Source organism: Microcaecilia unicolor, chromosome 10 (assembly GCF_901765095.1).
Source record: "Microcaecilia unicolor chromosome 10, aMicUni1.1, whole genome shotgun sequence".
Classification (NCBI taxonomy): domain Eukaryota; kingdom Metazoa; phylum Chordata; class Amphibia; order Gymnophiona; family Siphonopidae; genus Microcaecilia; species Microcaecilia unicolor.
The window spans coordinates 136,026,780-136,041,819 of NC_044040.1; the positions used below are offsets into that span (position 1 = coordinate 136,026,780).

Consider the following 15,040-nt stretch of genomic DNA (forward strand, 5'->3'; position numbering starts at 1 on the left):
ATGCAGCCATTACAGATGGGTTGTGTCCATCAACCAGCAGAGGGAGATAGAGAGCACACTTTTTTCAGTGCCTCATACCAGCTTGCTCCACTGCCTCTCTTCAGTATTTGAAGCTTCCAAAGCAGTATGGCAAACCCCAATGGGAATAACATAAGCTTTCCTCACAGCGAACGATGGCCCTACAACAAAGGGCATTAACTCAGAATGGAGGGAATGAAACATCCTCCCGGAGGGCATAAACTCATCCTCCACTGAGACATAACTGGAGGGAATAAACTCATCCTCCCGGAGGGAATAAACTCATCCTCCAAAACATGAAACTGGAGGGAATTAAGTCATCCTCCATTAATTGAACAAGAATCCTGAAGACTGTTTTCCGACTTTCTCCCAAGGACGGAATCTCCATGAAACAAGAACAGAACCTGAAATAGATTTACAGCAGATAGCATCAGACAGGGAGAGATCATGGCTGCATCTGCTATGACTAAAGGAAAGAAAATTATCACAGTAAGAACCTAATTTTCCCTTCCTTGTCATCAAGCAGATGCAGCCATTACAGATGGGATGTATCAAATCAATCCCTAGATAGGGTGGGAACAAGCCACACCACGCGCCAGCACTTGTGCTGCAAAATGTGCGTCCCTCCTGGCAGCCACATCCAGCCTGTAATGTCGGGCAAAAGAGAGCTTAGAAGCCCATGTTGCTGCACTACAAATCACTTGAAGAGAGAGTGCTCCAGTTTCAGCCCAAGAAGAGGAAATTCCTCTAGTGGAATGCGCCTTAAAGGCATCAGGCGGAGGCCGGCCGGCAAGCAAATAAGCTGAAAAGATAGATTCTTCAAGCCAGCTGGCAATAGTGGCTTTAGACGCTGGAGACCCTCTGCGAGGACCTGATAGCAAAACAAACAGATGATCAGAGGTCCTGAAAGAGTTAGTAACTCGCAGATACTGCAGCAGAGTCCTGCGTACGTCAAACAGGTGCAATTGCCCAAAAGATTCTGGAAACTCCTCCTCGACAAAGGAGGGAAAGAAAATAGGTTGGTTTAGGTGAAACGCTGAAACCACGGTCCGAACCGTGACCCCGGACTCTGAAAACTGCAGAAAAGGGTCTCTACAGGACAGCGCCTGGAGCTCTGACACCCGTCTCGCCGAAGTAATGGCCACTAACAAGACGGCCTTCAGTGTCAAATCTTTCTCTGAAGCACACCGAAGCGGTTCAAAGGAAGCACCCTGAAGGGCCTTCAGCACTAGCCCCAGGTTCCAAGCTGGACAAGGTGCACGCACGGGAGGACGGAGCCGAAGCAACCCTCTGTCAGGTCTCTCGGGGAAATGTGAGCCCTTGGGCCGCTGTCACAAAGGTGGCAGCAGCAGGCAACCCTAAGACGGGCTGAAGTAGACAGGACTGGAGTGGCTGGGCTGGAGCTGAAGAGGAAAGCAACAAGGAATCCAGGAACAACGTCCTACAGCAGGGTTCAGGCTTGAGAAGCAGGATACAGGATACTCAACATAGGCTTCTCCCACAGGATTCGGGAAACTGGCACAGCTTGACTGGATCCGGGTTCACCCAAACACTAGGCAGGCAGGGTGTCCATTGAAGCTTAGCTTGGCAGGAAAGAGTACACAGGAGCTACATACAAGCTATGCTCAAGGGAATGGGAATGACAGATACGCTTGCCAGAGGAAGGGTTAGACTGGAGCTATAGTAGCTAACAGATAGAAAGAAGAGAAATGGCTGCAGCATCAGCCACTAACCAACCTCAGACAGGGAGCAGAGCCACTGCACAGGGATAACAGAAAGGCTAGAAGCCCACAGAGAATAATATACACAGAAAAGCTGAAAGCCTACAGTTCAGAGAGATACACCCAGAAAGGCTAGAAGCCCACAGAAGGGCTAGAAACCCCCAGGCCGCAGTAATACACCCAGAAGGCCTAGAAGCCCACAGATAAAAGTGATATACACAGATAGACTGGAGGCCCTCAGAGCAATGGGCACAGAAGAGCTGGAAGCCCACAGAACAATAGACACAGAAGGGCTGAAAGCCCACAGAGCAATAATACCCTGAGCAGGAAAGCAAGAAGCCCACAGGTAAGTAGTAGACTAGGCAGAAAGCCTACGAGCAATAATACCCTGAGCCAGAAGGCAAGGCCCACAGGTGATAGTAACTAGCAAAGCAGAAGGGCTGGAAGCCCACAAGAAAAGACAAGGAAAGCTAACTGTGCAAACAGCACACTAACCTCGGGACCTAAGGCACTGCGGAGGCATTGGCAATGCAAAGGCACTGAAGAATAGAACACCAGTTCCTTAAGAAGGCCCTGACAGATGAGGTCACCCCTTCAGGCCACAGGCATGGAGCATACAGAAGCCCAGAGAGACCTAACCCACACAGGTGTAGTCTAGTGAGGTAATTAGTGTCAGCCTGGAAGCAGCCAGCCCACCCAGCCTGAGACAGAGCTACCTCAGGAACAGCCCACTGAAGTACAGAGAGGCCCAATACACACAAGTGTAGAGTAGTGAAGCCATTAGAGCAGCCAGCCCACAGAGACAGAGATAGACCTAACTCAGGAACAGTATACTGAAGCACAGAGAGGTTACACCCACACAGGTACAGTATACTGAGGCAATCAGCGCCATGCTGGAAGTGGCCAGCACCCAGAGACAGAAACAGAGCCAACTCAGAAGTAGACAGAAACCAGCACAGACACTGATTCCCAGAAATAGGGTAAGTCTGAGGGTGGTCACGACCACAGACGTGACACCCTCTAAGAAACCATGCCACATCCGGATGAGCAGCTAAAGACACGCCTTCAAACTTGCCATGCAGGGAGGCCAACGCTGCCACTTGCACCTGCAGGGAATTATAGGCCAACCCTTTTTGTACACCATCCTGCAAAAAGTCCAGAATCGGCGAGACAGGAGCCCGCAGGGCTATGGAAGCACACCAGACTTCAAATTGGCGCCAAATCCTGGCATAAGCCATGGAAGTGGAACACTTGCGGGCTTGCAGGAGAGTGGTAATTACTTTATTGGAATAGTCTCTGCCTCTCAATTGTGCCCTCTCAATCGCCAGGCCATAAGACCAAATCAGCCGGCGTCCTCCATGGTCACCGGACCCTGTGACTGAAGTTGGGAACCAGAGGTAACTGAAGGGGATCCTCTACGAGCATCTGTCGGAGGTCCGCATACCTCCTGGGCCAATCCGGGGTGACAAGAACCACTTCTCCTGGATGCAGCCGAATCCGCAGGAGCACTCACCCTATCAAGGGCCACTGAGGGAACACATACAGTAGGCCCGGAGGCCAGGGTTGAGCCAAGGCATCCAACCCCGCCGCGCGAGGATCTCTCTGTCTGCTGAAAAAGCACGGGACTTTGGCATTGGTGCTGTCGCCATTAGATCCATTAAGGGCTTGCCCCACTTGGCACATATCTGCAGGAACACTTCATCTGCAAGTTCCCACTCTGCTGGATCGATCTGATGCCTGCTTAGATAATTGGCTTGCACGTTGCTCTGACCTGCAATGTGAGCTGCCGACAGAAACTGTAGATGCAGCTCGGCCCAGTGGCAAATTTGTTCGGCCTGCGCGGCTAGAGTTCTGCACTGAGTGCCGCCTTGTCGATTTATGTAGGCCACTGCTGTCGTGTTGTCCGACATCACTCTGACAGCCAATCCTTCCAGGGTCACTTGAAAGGTCAGAAGCGCCTGAAACACCGCTTTCAACTCTAGGCGGTTGATGGACCACTCCGACTCCTCGGGTGTCCATAGACCCTGGGCATGCTTCCCCTTGCAACGTGCGCCCCAGCCTTTCAGACTGGCATCTGTCACCACTAGGCACCAATCGGGGATCGCCAGCGGCATTCCTCACCGCAGCATGCTGTCTGAGAGCCACCACTCTATGCTGAGTCGGGCCGCAGGGAGCCAAGAGAGTCTACATTGGTAATCCTGAGATACTGGAGACCATCTTTGGAGTACAGCATACTGTAGAGGTCTCAGGTGCACTCTCGCCCAGGGCACCACTTCCAATGTGGCCGTCATCGTTCCAAGCAGCTGGACAATGTCCCAAGCTCGCGGGCAGGGCATCCTCAGGAGCAGACGGACCTGATTCTGAAGCTTGCACCGCCTTTGCTCGGGTAGGTACACATACCCCGAGGCTGTGTCGAACCTGGCCCCCAAATATTCTAGAGACTGCGAGGGGGTCAGGTGACTTTTGGCCAAATTGACGACCCAGCCCAGAGATTGAAGTACTGAGACCACTCTGGCTGTTACATGCTGACTCTCTGCAGCAGAGTTTGCTTGAACGAGCCAGTCGTCCAGGTACGGGTGAACCCGAATACCCTCTCACCATAGAAAGGCAGCTACCACCAACATAACCTTCGAAAAGGTGCGGGGAGCTGTGGCGAGGCCAAAAGGCAAGGCCAAGAACTGGAAATGCTTTCCCATCACCGCAAACCTCAGTAACTTCTGGTGCGGGGGCCAAATTGGAATGTGCAAGTAAGCTTCTTTCAGGTCCAGAGACGTGAGAAACTCTCCTGGCTGTACTGCCGCAATGACGGAGCGCAGGGTTTCCATGTGAAAATGCCGCACTCTCAGGGACTTCTTTAATTCTTTTAAGTCCAGAATAGGGCGAAAAGACCCTCCTTTTTGCGGCACCACAAAGTAGATGGAGTAGCGGCCGCAGCCATGTTCGGCGGGAGGTACCAGGGACACGGCCCCTATCTGAATCAGACCTTGTAAAGTCTCCTCCACCGCCGCCCGTTTGGCGGCAGAACCGCATCAGGACTCCACAAACACGTCTCTTACAGGGGTGTCGAATTCTATTCTGTAACCGTCTCTGATCATGTCCAAGACCCACTGATCTGAAGAAATGTTGGCCCACTCCTCGGCAAAGAGGGAAAGACGTCCTCCAATGACAGGATTCGAGGAGAGGGCCGGTGCACCATCATTGAGAGGGTCGCCCCTGAACTCCAGGCCTTGAGCCAGTGGCTGTGGAACGTTTGTCCGAGTGAAAGGAGTTTCTCTGCTGAAAACGGGCACGAGAAGTGAACCCAGCAGAACGCCCCCGGGCGATACCTTGGAGCTTCACGGAAGCGAGGTCTGTAAGAGGAGTGGACCGCCGCACCCTTAGAGGAAGGCCGAGGCCTATCTTCGGGCAAGCGCTGGGGTTTAGCCTCACCCAGGCCCTTCACAATTTTCTCCAACTCCTCACCAAACAGGAGAAGGCCTTGAAAGGGCAACTTCACCAACCTTTGCTTAGAGGCCATGTCCGCCGCCCAATGCCGTAGCCAAAGAAGACGGTGAGCCACCACTGCTACTGCCATATGTTTAGCCGAAGCTCTGACAATATCATAAAGGGCGTCAGCAAGAAAGGACAAGGCCGACTCCATCCGCGGAGCCACATCTGAAAAGGGCTCCGCTCCATCACCGGGCTGTTCCACTGCCTGTTGCAACCAAGCCAGGCAGGCTCTAGCAGCATAACAACTGCATGCAGACGCCCAAATAGTGAGACCTGCAATTTCAAATGACCATTTAAGTGCCGATTCCAGTCTACGGTCTTGAATATCCTTCAGGGCAACACCTCCTTCAACAGGGAGGGTAGTTCTCTTTGTCACAGCTGTGACTAGGGCATCCACTTTAGACATAGCAAAGTGAGCCATATGCTCCTCACTCAGAGGGTATAATTGCCCCATAGCCCTGGAAACTTTTAAAGGTCCCTCGGGGTCAGCCCATTGAGCAGAAATAAGCTCTTGGATGGAGTCATGCAAAGGAAAGGCTCGAGCAGGCTTTTTGGTACTAGCCATCCTAGGATTCACAGAGGAGGCTGTGCCACTGGCAGGGTCCTCAATAGAGAGAGCCTGCAGGGCATCAGAAATAAGCGATGGCAGCTCATCACGGTGGAAAATCCTCACCACGGAGGGATCGTCCAGATCCTGAGTCACTTCTGCACCAGACTCTGGCTCCTCAGACCATGAAGGCCTGCCAGAGTCCTCCGAATCCTTGCAGCCCGACCAAGGGGGGAAAAATGGAGGTGCAGCACTCTCTGAAGGGGAATGAGCCCTTCTGCGCTTCATATTCTGCCAATTATCAGGGAATAATGCCTCAGAGGGCATACCCAGGCTAGAATCCACCGGTGGGGCATTAGAAGAGGCCCATGTCGGGCTTTGTGGGAGAGCTCTTTTAAGCATGTATGCTTTATGCATTAATAAGACAAAATCAGGGGAGGAAAAACTCACCCTGGGCACCCGGATCTCTGCCGGGGCTAGTAGCTCCCATATCAGCCTCACTCCGAGGCCTCCCCCTGGGCTCAGGACTCTCCGTCTCAGCGGAGGTCGCGCCATGTGGTAAATTTAAAATGGCGCCCGCTGCCAGCTCAGAGCGCAAAGAATCGTCGCTCGCCATGCTTGGGCCGGCTCTAACATCTGTACAGCACGATTTACAGAGCCCAGCTGCTGATATGCGCTTGCCACACTTGGAACAGCGCTTTACTGTCTCCGCAGCCATCGCCGAAAATGGCAGTAAAATTCAAAATGGCGGTTCGCTCCAAAATCGCCCAGATCGCGGGCCCACCCCGGAGGAGTCAGAAAACACTCTTACCTCACTGGACCGAGTATCACAGCTCCGGTCCCATAGAAAAAGGCAAGGAGAAACCTCTGATCCTTTTTTTTTTTTTTTTTTTTTTTTAACGCTGTGAGGAAAGCAGAGGTAACTAGAACTCCGGAGGCTCAGGTGAGTAGGAAAGGCAGGGAAAGGGCGAACCTATGTGCCTGCATCCACTGTTGGTGGGGAAGGACAGGGAAAGCTAAGCAATGTGTCCACATCCACGGAGGTATGGGTAAGGCAGGGAAAGGGCGAACCTATGTGCCTTTAAAGTGAAGCTGCTATAGCCTCCAACACCCCTGCTAACAACTGGCAAAAGCACAGGAGCAACCTCCAGGCAGATTTTAGATGGAGCTCGAAGAAGCTGCAGCCACTCTGCTAGGGGAGATAGAGAATACTGAAGAGAGGCAGTGGAGCAAGCTGGTATGAGGCACTGAAAATAGTGTGCTCTCTATCTCCCTCTGCTGGTTGATGGACACAACCCATACGTAATGGCTGCATCTGCTTGATGACAAGGAATGTGTTTTTGCAGGAGACACACCTTCGTTGGATGCACGAGAGGCTTCTCACTCACCCTAGTTACCCACTCGCTTGGTTTGCCTCATCTGAGTCCTCTAGGAGGGGTGGAGTGGCGATATTAATTCACTCCTCGGTGCCTTCCAGGATTATTAAAGTTAAAAGAGACCCAGGAGGGAGATTTTTATATGCCCATATAGTCCTAGATGAAACAGATGTTACCTTGGCGACAATATATGCTCCGAGCGAGGAACAAGAAGATTTCTATGTTCCTGTGCACAACACCCTCTCTGAATTTACTCAGGGTTCCCTGATAATGGGAGGGGATTTTAACGCAGTAATGGATTCAGCGCGAGATCGCACTAGGCCATCACCCATCGGAGACTCCAAATTGTCCACTGCCCTGGGCTCACTTGTACATGCCTTTGGTCTTCTAGACATATGACTTACACACCAAAGAGACCGAGACTACACATACTACTCTCACATTCATGACTCCTATTCATGTACTGATCACATTTTTCTGGATACTAAGTTGGTTGAGATGGGTCCGGAGGCAGGTATTGGTATCAGATCATGCGCTGGCGTGGGCCTCCTTGCGGTCTATTAGGCCAGAGGTCCAGGACAAAAGATGGACCATGAATGTGGGCGTCCTGCAGAATAAGGAAGTGGTGGAAGGTTATAAAAATGTGAAGGAATACCTAGAAATTAATATTGACTCAGGCCCCTCTTTAAGTGTAGGTATGCGATGCCATAAAAGCGGTATCTAGAGGATATTTCCTACAAGTAGCCAGTAGGCAGGCTCGTCACCAGACAGCGTGGCTGGCGAAGTGTTTGGATAGAATTAAATGTCTAGAAGCAAGTCATAAGGCAAAACAGTCTCCCCAAATAACGCAAGAGCTGCGTGATTTGCGGCTTCAGCTGGATGTCATTTACTCAGAACAATTGAGCATGCTGCAAGCTAAACAGAAGGTATGTGCATTTGAATTTACCAATAAAGCTGGGCATACTCTTGCCATAAGGTTGCATAAACAAAAGGTGGACCGCACAATTGTGCGAGTTTGAGATGGTAAGGGGGGCCTACTTAATACAACCTCTCAGATACGTAGGCGGTTTAAACAACTCTATCAAACACTATACTCGCAGGAGATTTGTCCATCACCAGAAGCTATCAATGAATATTTGACAGCTAGTAATCTGCCAACACTTAACCCAGTCCAGGTAGCTGAATTGGATAAAATGATAACACCAATAGAGATTCAAAAAGTTATTAAGGGGCTACCCTCTCACAAATCACCTGGTCTTGATGGTCTTCCTAATGAGTTCTCTTTTGTAGAAGTTTCAATTTTAGATACACAAATGGATTATTCTGTTTTTAGCATGTTTCAGGGACAATAAATATAAATATTTGGTTTCATGCAGATCTCTCATTTGTTGAAACATAACTTAATGGGCTATAAGCCCCTAATGTAGTCCATTGGTTTTCTTATATTTTGTTCTTGTGATGACTTATACTGTGTCAAAACTGAAAACTTCTCTCTGGTCAATAATAAAAGGAGCTCACTGTAAACATCATCCACCCTAAAATGTTGTTTTGTGGCTGTACATGAGTTGTGATATTGCATATGTGTGTGTGTTTTTGTTCCTAGTCATGCATCCAAAGGTTATATAATCCTTTCAGGAAAGCTAGTTAATCATTTAACTTACTAGTGGAACATAACCACTTAGGTAGTTGTTCCCAAACCTGGTCCTGGAGGCACCCCAGCCAGTCAGGTTTTCAGGATATCCACAAAGAATATTCATGAGAGAGATTTGCATGCAGTGAAGGGAAGTGGAAGCTGGCAGTCAAATTCCTGACAAGCCGGTGCCCAGCAAGGCAAAAGCGCTAACTGAAGGGGGAATTTTAAGTACACACTAAGGCACCACCCTCTAGGGTCACTGCTATGGACCTGAAGAGCTAAAGGTAGTTCCAGAGCCTGGGAGCCTCATGTTTGTATAGGATGTGATTCTGGACCTAGAGTTTGGCCATATGCCGGAAGTATACTGCCTCTCTGTGCTCAGTCAACCTGGACCCCAAGATACTTCAGAACTTGGGTGGCTCCTGGCATGATTCACTATCCAACCCAGAAGTTCCAGGAGCAGAATGACCTGGTAGATTGTGACCTTTGAATCTGTCACCAGTCACCAAGATGGCCCAGATCAACAACTTGTCCAGAAAGTGATGAACCCTGATGTCACAGCGAACAGCTGACAACCAGGACAATCCCAGGGATGCCCGTACCAAAATCTATGGGCTGTGCACTGCTTCATATTAAACCAAAGGAGTTTCCAGGAAAATTTGCTCGTGGCTTTACATATGGAGTGGAGGAGTGGCCTAGTGGCCTAGTGGTTAGGGTGGTGGACTTTGGTCCTGGGGAACTGAGGAACTGAGTTTGATTCCTGGCACAGGCAGCTCCTTGTGACTCTGGGCAAGTCACTTAACCCTCCATTGCCCCATGTAAGCCGCATTGAGCCTGCCATGAGTGGGAAAGCGCGGGGTACAAATGTAACAAAATAAAAAAAAAATATATTGTGACCGCTGCCCGCTTATTGTTGGCAGCAGGGTGGAAGCAGCTTTTTCTCCCATCTAGATCACATGTGCTTGCTAAAGTGGACTATATGTGTCAGATGTCATATCTTACAGCTCTGAGAAAAAATAGACTGCAGATGTTCATTTGCTCCTGGGACATCTGTTAAACGGCAAGAGCAGAGACATTCTTGAACAATGGAACACCTGAATGGTTATATTGAAACCCTTTGTTAGGAGGTTAGGGTCATGGGAGGGGGGGGCAGCCTTACTGGTATGTTTAGCATTGTACCTGAGTGTTAAGGTATGACTTGTAATGACATAAAAGGCAATTTGTATTGTTTATGCAAAAATTTAATATACATAAAAAAGGGGTGCTTCTGCTACTTTAGCAAATGTATACTAAATTTTCTAATCAAGCAAGAATAGAGCTGGCCAAAGGACAAATCCAGTGGTGGAGATAGTGCTTAAAAGAGTTTTTATTAATTGCTTGGACAATTTGAGACATTTATTTAAAAATCATATCTCAGAGGACAAGCAGGCCCAATTGTATTCTCATGTGTGGGTGACCTCATCCAACAGAGCCCAGTACGGACGCTGAATAGTTTACAGATGTTTCAAGAAAATTGTAGTAACATCCCACTGTGCGTGGATCCCTCAGTCTTCATTTTTCTGCAGAGCAGGGGAGGACGTGTCTTTGTGGTTTCCTCTCAATGCTCTTTTCTCTGATATTTTTCCCTCGTTCATCATTTTTTACTTTAATTTTACTTTTGATTTTCCCCCTTAATATTTGTTCCTTGTCCTTCAAGTTTTCTTTTTCGCAGCTCGATAGGCCTGCTTAGAGTTTAGCACTAACCTTGATTTAAGCTCTACCCCTTTTGTAGTGCAAAAATGAGCAATCTGGCCATGATTCTTTTCTCAGTGTTAAGAAGACCCACAGTGGCTTCAAGTGGTGCGCTCAATGTAATCGGGTGATTGTGGTGACAGACCCGCACACTTAGTGCAATAGGTGCCTTGAGCCTATCCATGAACCTAACTCCTGTTCTCTCTGTTAAAAAATGCACTTGAGGAGTCACGTGATGCTGTAGAGAGAGCAAGACGTGCCTGCTCTGCTCTCCGAGGCCCCGCAGCCATTCCGCATCTGAAAACTTACAAATTTTACTTAAACGAGACTCCAGCATAAGGAACCAGTGACTTGCAGCACAAATGGACAAATATGTAGAAACCCCCGCAAAAAAGATGGTGGGGAAAACTGCCAAAAAGGAGAAAGAAAAAACGAAGGGCGCCGAACAAGCCACAGAACAGCGCCCAGAACCGCTTGAACAGAAATTTTCTCCAGAACAATTAATACAACTTACAGAGGTTATGGAGAAAACGCTAGAGGCAAAACTGGCAACGCTCACCACTCGATTCGCTAGCTTTGAATCCTTACTGACTGAGACCACGCAGCGCACCGGTGAACTGGAGCACAGGGTATCGGAGCTGGAGGACTCTTTATCGCCGATACCGCAGCAACTGAAAAAGCATACAGAAAAATTGCACGAGGTCGCCGCCAAACTAGACGACCTCGAAAATAGATCGAGTGTCCCGTCCCGGGTCCTTACCGTGGCCCCCAACGCGGGGGGCGAAGATCGGCGGAGGCCGCGGGATCCAGGGCAGCAGGGACGAGTCGCCAACGGGGCTGGCGCTGCCACGAGCCGCTCCAAGGCCGGCGAACCGCTGGAGCGAACGCCGGCCTCGGAGAAGGGAGCACGCCGGCCAAGATGGCGGCGTCGGCGGCGTCGTCGTATTCCTGGCTCAGCGCAGACCAGCGAGCCAGCTCCGCCTACTCGCGCCGGATTGGCGCAGTGCAACGAAAGACTCCGCCCGCAAGGTGGCCTGGCCTATCCAGGCGAGCCGGGTCTGCCAGAGCTTAGGGGATTGGTTCCTCTGCTAGAAAGGGAGGAACAGGTGGGAGATTTAAACCACGAAACAGGAAGAGTCAGTGCTTACGTTTCGTTCGTCAGACGCCCACGTAGTGGATCGGAATCGCCACCTCCAGAGATTGTGTCTTCTTCGCTAGCCGTCCTTGCTAGCCACCCCCAGAGACTGGGTCCTTTTCAGCTAGCCGTCCTTGCTAGCCACCGCCAGAGACTGGGTCCTCTTCAGCTAGCCGTCCTTGCTAGCCACCGCCAGAGACTGGGTCCTCTTCAGCTAGCCGTCCTTGCTAGCCACCGCCAGAGACTGGGTCCTCTTCAGCTAGCCGTCCTTGCTAGCCACCGCCAGAGACTGGGTCCTCTTCAGCTAGCCGTCCTTGCTAGCCCCCTCCAGAGACTGGGTCCTCTTCAGCTAGCCGTCCTTGCTAGCCACCGCCAGAGACTGTGTCCTCTTCAGCTAGCCGTCCTTGCTAGCCACCTCCAGAGACTGTGGCCTCTTCAGCTAGCCATCCTTGCTAGCCACCTCCCGAGACTGTGTCCTTTCCAGCTAGCCGTCCTTGCTAGCCCCCTCCAGAGACTGTGTTTTCTTCAGCTGGCCGCCCTTGCTAGCCACCTCCAAAGATTGTGTCCTCTGCAGCTAGCCGTCCTTGCTAGCCACCTCCAGAGATTGTGTTCTCTCCAGCTAGCCGTCCTTGCTAGCCACCTCCAAAGATTGCGTCCTCTGCAGCTAGCCCTCCTTGCTAGCCACCTCCAGAGATTGTGTTCTCTTCAGCTAGCCGTCCTTGCTAGCCACCTCCCGAGACTGTGTCCTCTTCAGCTAGCCGCCCTCGCTAGCTACCTTCAGAGGCTGTGTTCCTTTTGCGCTAGCCGTCCTTGCTAGCGGCCCTTTAGAGACTGAGTTGCTGACTATCTGCCACGCCGACCGTCACCCCGCGGTTCCAGCAGTCCTGCTGGCCGCCTGCAGCTGGGGGCTCAACCCTCGGTGAACGGCGGTCGCCGCGGGTGAAGATTCGGGGTGCGTGGCAGTCCTCGGAGGTCTTACCGGGCCTCAGGGAACCCAAGGGCTCACCAATAACCGAAACAGGACAGGAAACGGAAGCCATGAGCTCGCCTACGCAGCCCGATCTACGGGACCTGGCCAAGGTACTTCAGCAGCAGCAGGAGCAGCTGAACGCCCTGTCGGGGGCGCTCCAGAATGTTTGCTCTCAACTTTCTACGCTCCAGGTACAGAACCAGGCCGCTGCGGTCCAGGGTGCCGCAGCGGCTCCCCGTCCGGGAGGGTTCCGCACGGGACCTCGGTTCCCTGAGCTGGCACGATATAATGGGGCCCCCGGAGGTTGCCGGGGGTTCCTCAATCAGTGCAACTTGGCCTTCCGGATGCAACCGGAGACCTTTGCCTCAGACCAAAGCAAAGTGGGATATATCATGGGCCTATGCGAAGGGAAGTCCCTGGCTTGGGTGGCTCCACTCCACGAGCAACAGGATCCCATTTTGGATGACTATAATGAATTCCAGCGACGGTTCCGTATGGTGTTCGACCTCCCTGGGAGACCCTCTTCCGTGGCCTCGGAACTGCTGCGAATTCATCAAGGTGAGGGAACGGTGGCCGATTACGCCATTCGTTTCCGGACTTTAGCCATGGAGCTCCATTGGAACCCGGAGTCCTTGATGGCTCTCTTTACGGAGGGGTTACAAGAACGAATTAAGGACGAATTGGCAGGACGAGAAGTCCCAGGCCAATTGGATGACCTGATTTCGCTCTGTATCCGAGTAGATACCCGGTTCCAGGAGCGAGCGAGAGCCCGGGCGGAACGGCAGAAGTGGGTACGGGGAATGTCCCGGACTACTAAGGGGCCGTCTCCTCGCCGTGGGAACCGGGACTCCAAGGAGACTGGGGAGGAGCCGATGGTCATGGGCCGTCAACGGCTGGCCCCTTCTGACAGGAAAAAACGCTTGTGGGACTGACTGTGCCTCTACTGTGGGGAGGCCGGACATTTTTTTCGAGCCTGTCCCTCCCGGGCGGGAAACGCCTCCCCCAAAACACCTTGAGGGGAGGGGTCTTGGGACATTCCGCTCCCCTACCGGACTCCCTGATCACCTTGCCAGTTACACTACGGTGGCACGAGACAGCGATCCAGACCCGGGCCCTAGTGGACTCTGGATCAGGGGGCAACTTCATCGGGCGCGAACTGCTACAACAGATGGGCTGGCCTACGCTCCCGTGGCGGCCGGCGCTGCAAATAACCACCATCCAGGGAACTACATTACCGCAGCCGGTTACGGAGAGCTCCTCCTTTCTGGAATTGCAGGTGGGGGAGGATCACCGGGAAGACGTCCAATTCCTGGTACTATCCCGGACCATCCATCCAGTGGTTCTAGGATTGCCCTGGCTACGGAGTCATAGTCCTGTTATTGACTGGACCGAGGGAAGTATTCAAGCGTGGGGTAGTTCCTGTCGGGAGAACTGTTGTAAGGGTCGGACCGGCAGCTGCCCGGCATTTAATAGTATGACCGGGAGGCCGCGGATAGAGCTGGGTTCATTGCCCCTGGACTATAGGGACTTTGCAGATGTGTTTTGTCCAATGGAGGCGGAAGTTCTGCCGCCCCATCGTTCCTTCGACTGTGCCATTAACTTGATGGCCGATACCAGGCCACCGCGGGGCCGACTGTACGCCCTGTCCTGCGGGGAGTCTAAGGCAATGCAGGAGTACATCCGGGAGAATCTGCGTAGAGGCTTCATCCGGCCCTCTACGTCCCCGGCCGGGGCCGGATTCTTTTTTGTTACTAAGAAGGATGGCTCCTTGAGGCCCTGTATTGATTATCGGGGATTAAATGCCATCACGATCAAGGATCGTTTTCCGCTACCGCTCATCCCCGAACTCTTTGATAGACTGCAAGGAGCCCAGCTGTTTACCAAGTTGGACTTACGGGGGGCCTACAACCTAGTGCGAATCCGGCGAGGGGACGAATGGAAGACGGCTTATAACACCCACGAGGGACATTTCGAGTATCGGGTGATGCCATTCGGCCTATGTAATGCCCCTGCGGTGTTTCAGCGACTTATTCATTTTGTACTCGAGGATTTGCTGAACTCCACGGTGATTGTTTATCTGGACGACATCTTGGTGTTTTCCCAAAACCCCGCGGAACATGTGGGTCATGTTCGCGCAGTACTGCAGCGGTTACGACATCACAGCCTGTTTGCTAAGCTCAGCAAGTGCGCTTTTCATCAGAGGTCGTTACCATTTTTGGGACACATCCTGTTACCCGGAGGACTACAGATGGAGCCGGACAAACTCCGGGCGATTCGAGAATGGCCACAACCGCTGGGATTGAAAGCACTGCAACGTTTTTTTAGGATTCGCGAACTACTATCGCCAGTTTATTCCCCAGTATTCACAACTGACGGCGCCGTTGACGGCGCTCACTCGAAAAGGCGCGAAGGTCCGGGAC

General features: G+C 51.8%; 1 protein-coding gene across 3 annotated transcripts in view; it reads right to left on the reverse strand.

Annotated features, from left to right (window-relative positions):
* Positions 1-15,040, reverse strand: part of SEPTIN2 (septin 2) — a 488,195-nt gene that overhangs the window by 425,597 nt on the left and 47,558 nt on the right. The gene's annotated exons all lie outside the window — the stretch shown is intronic.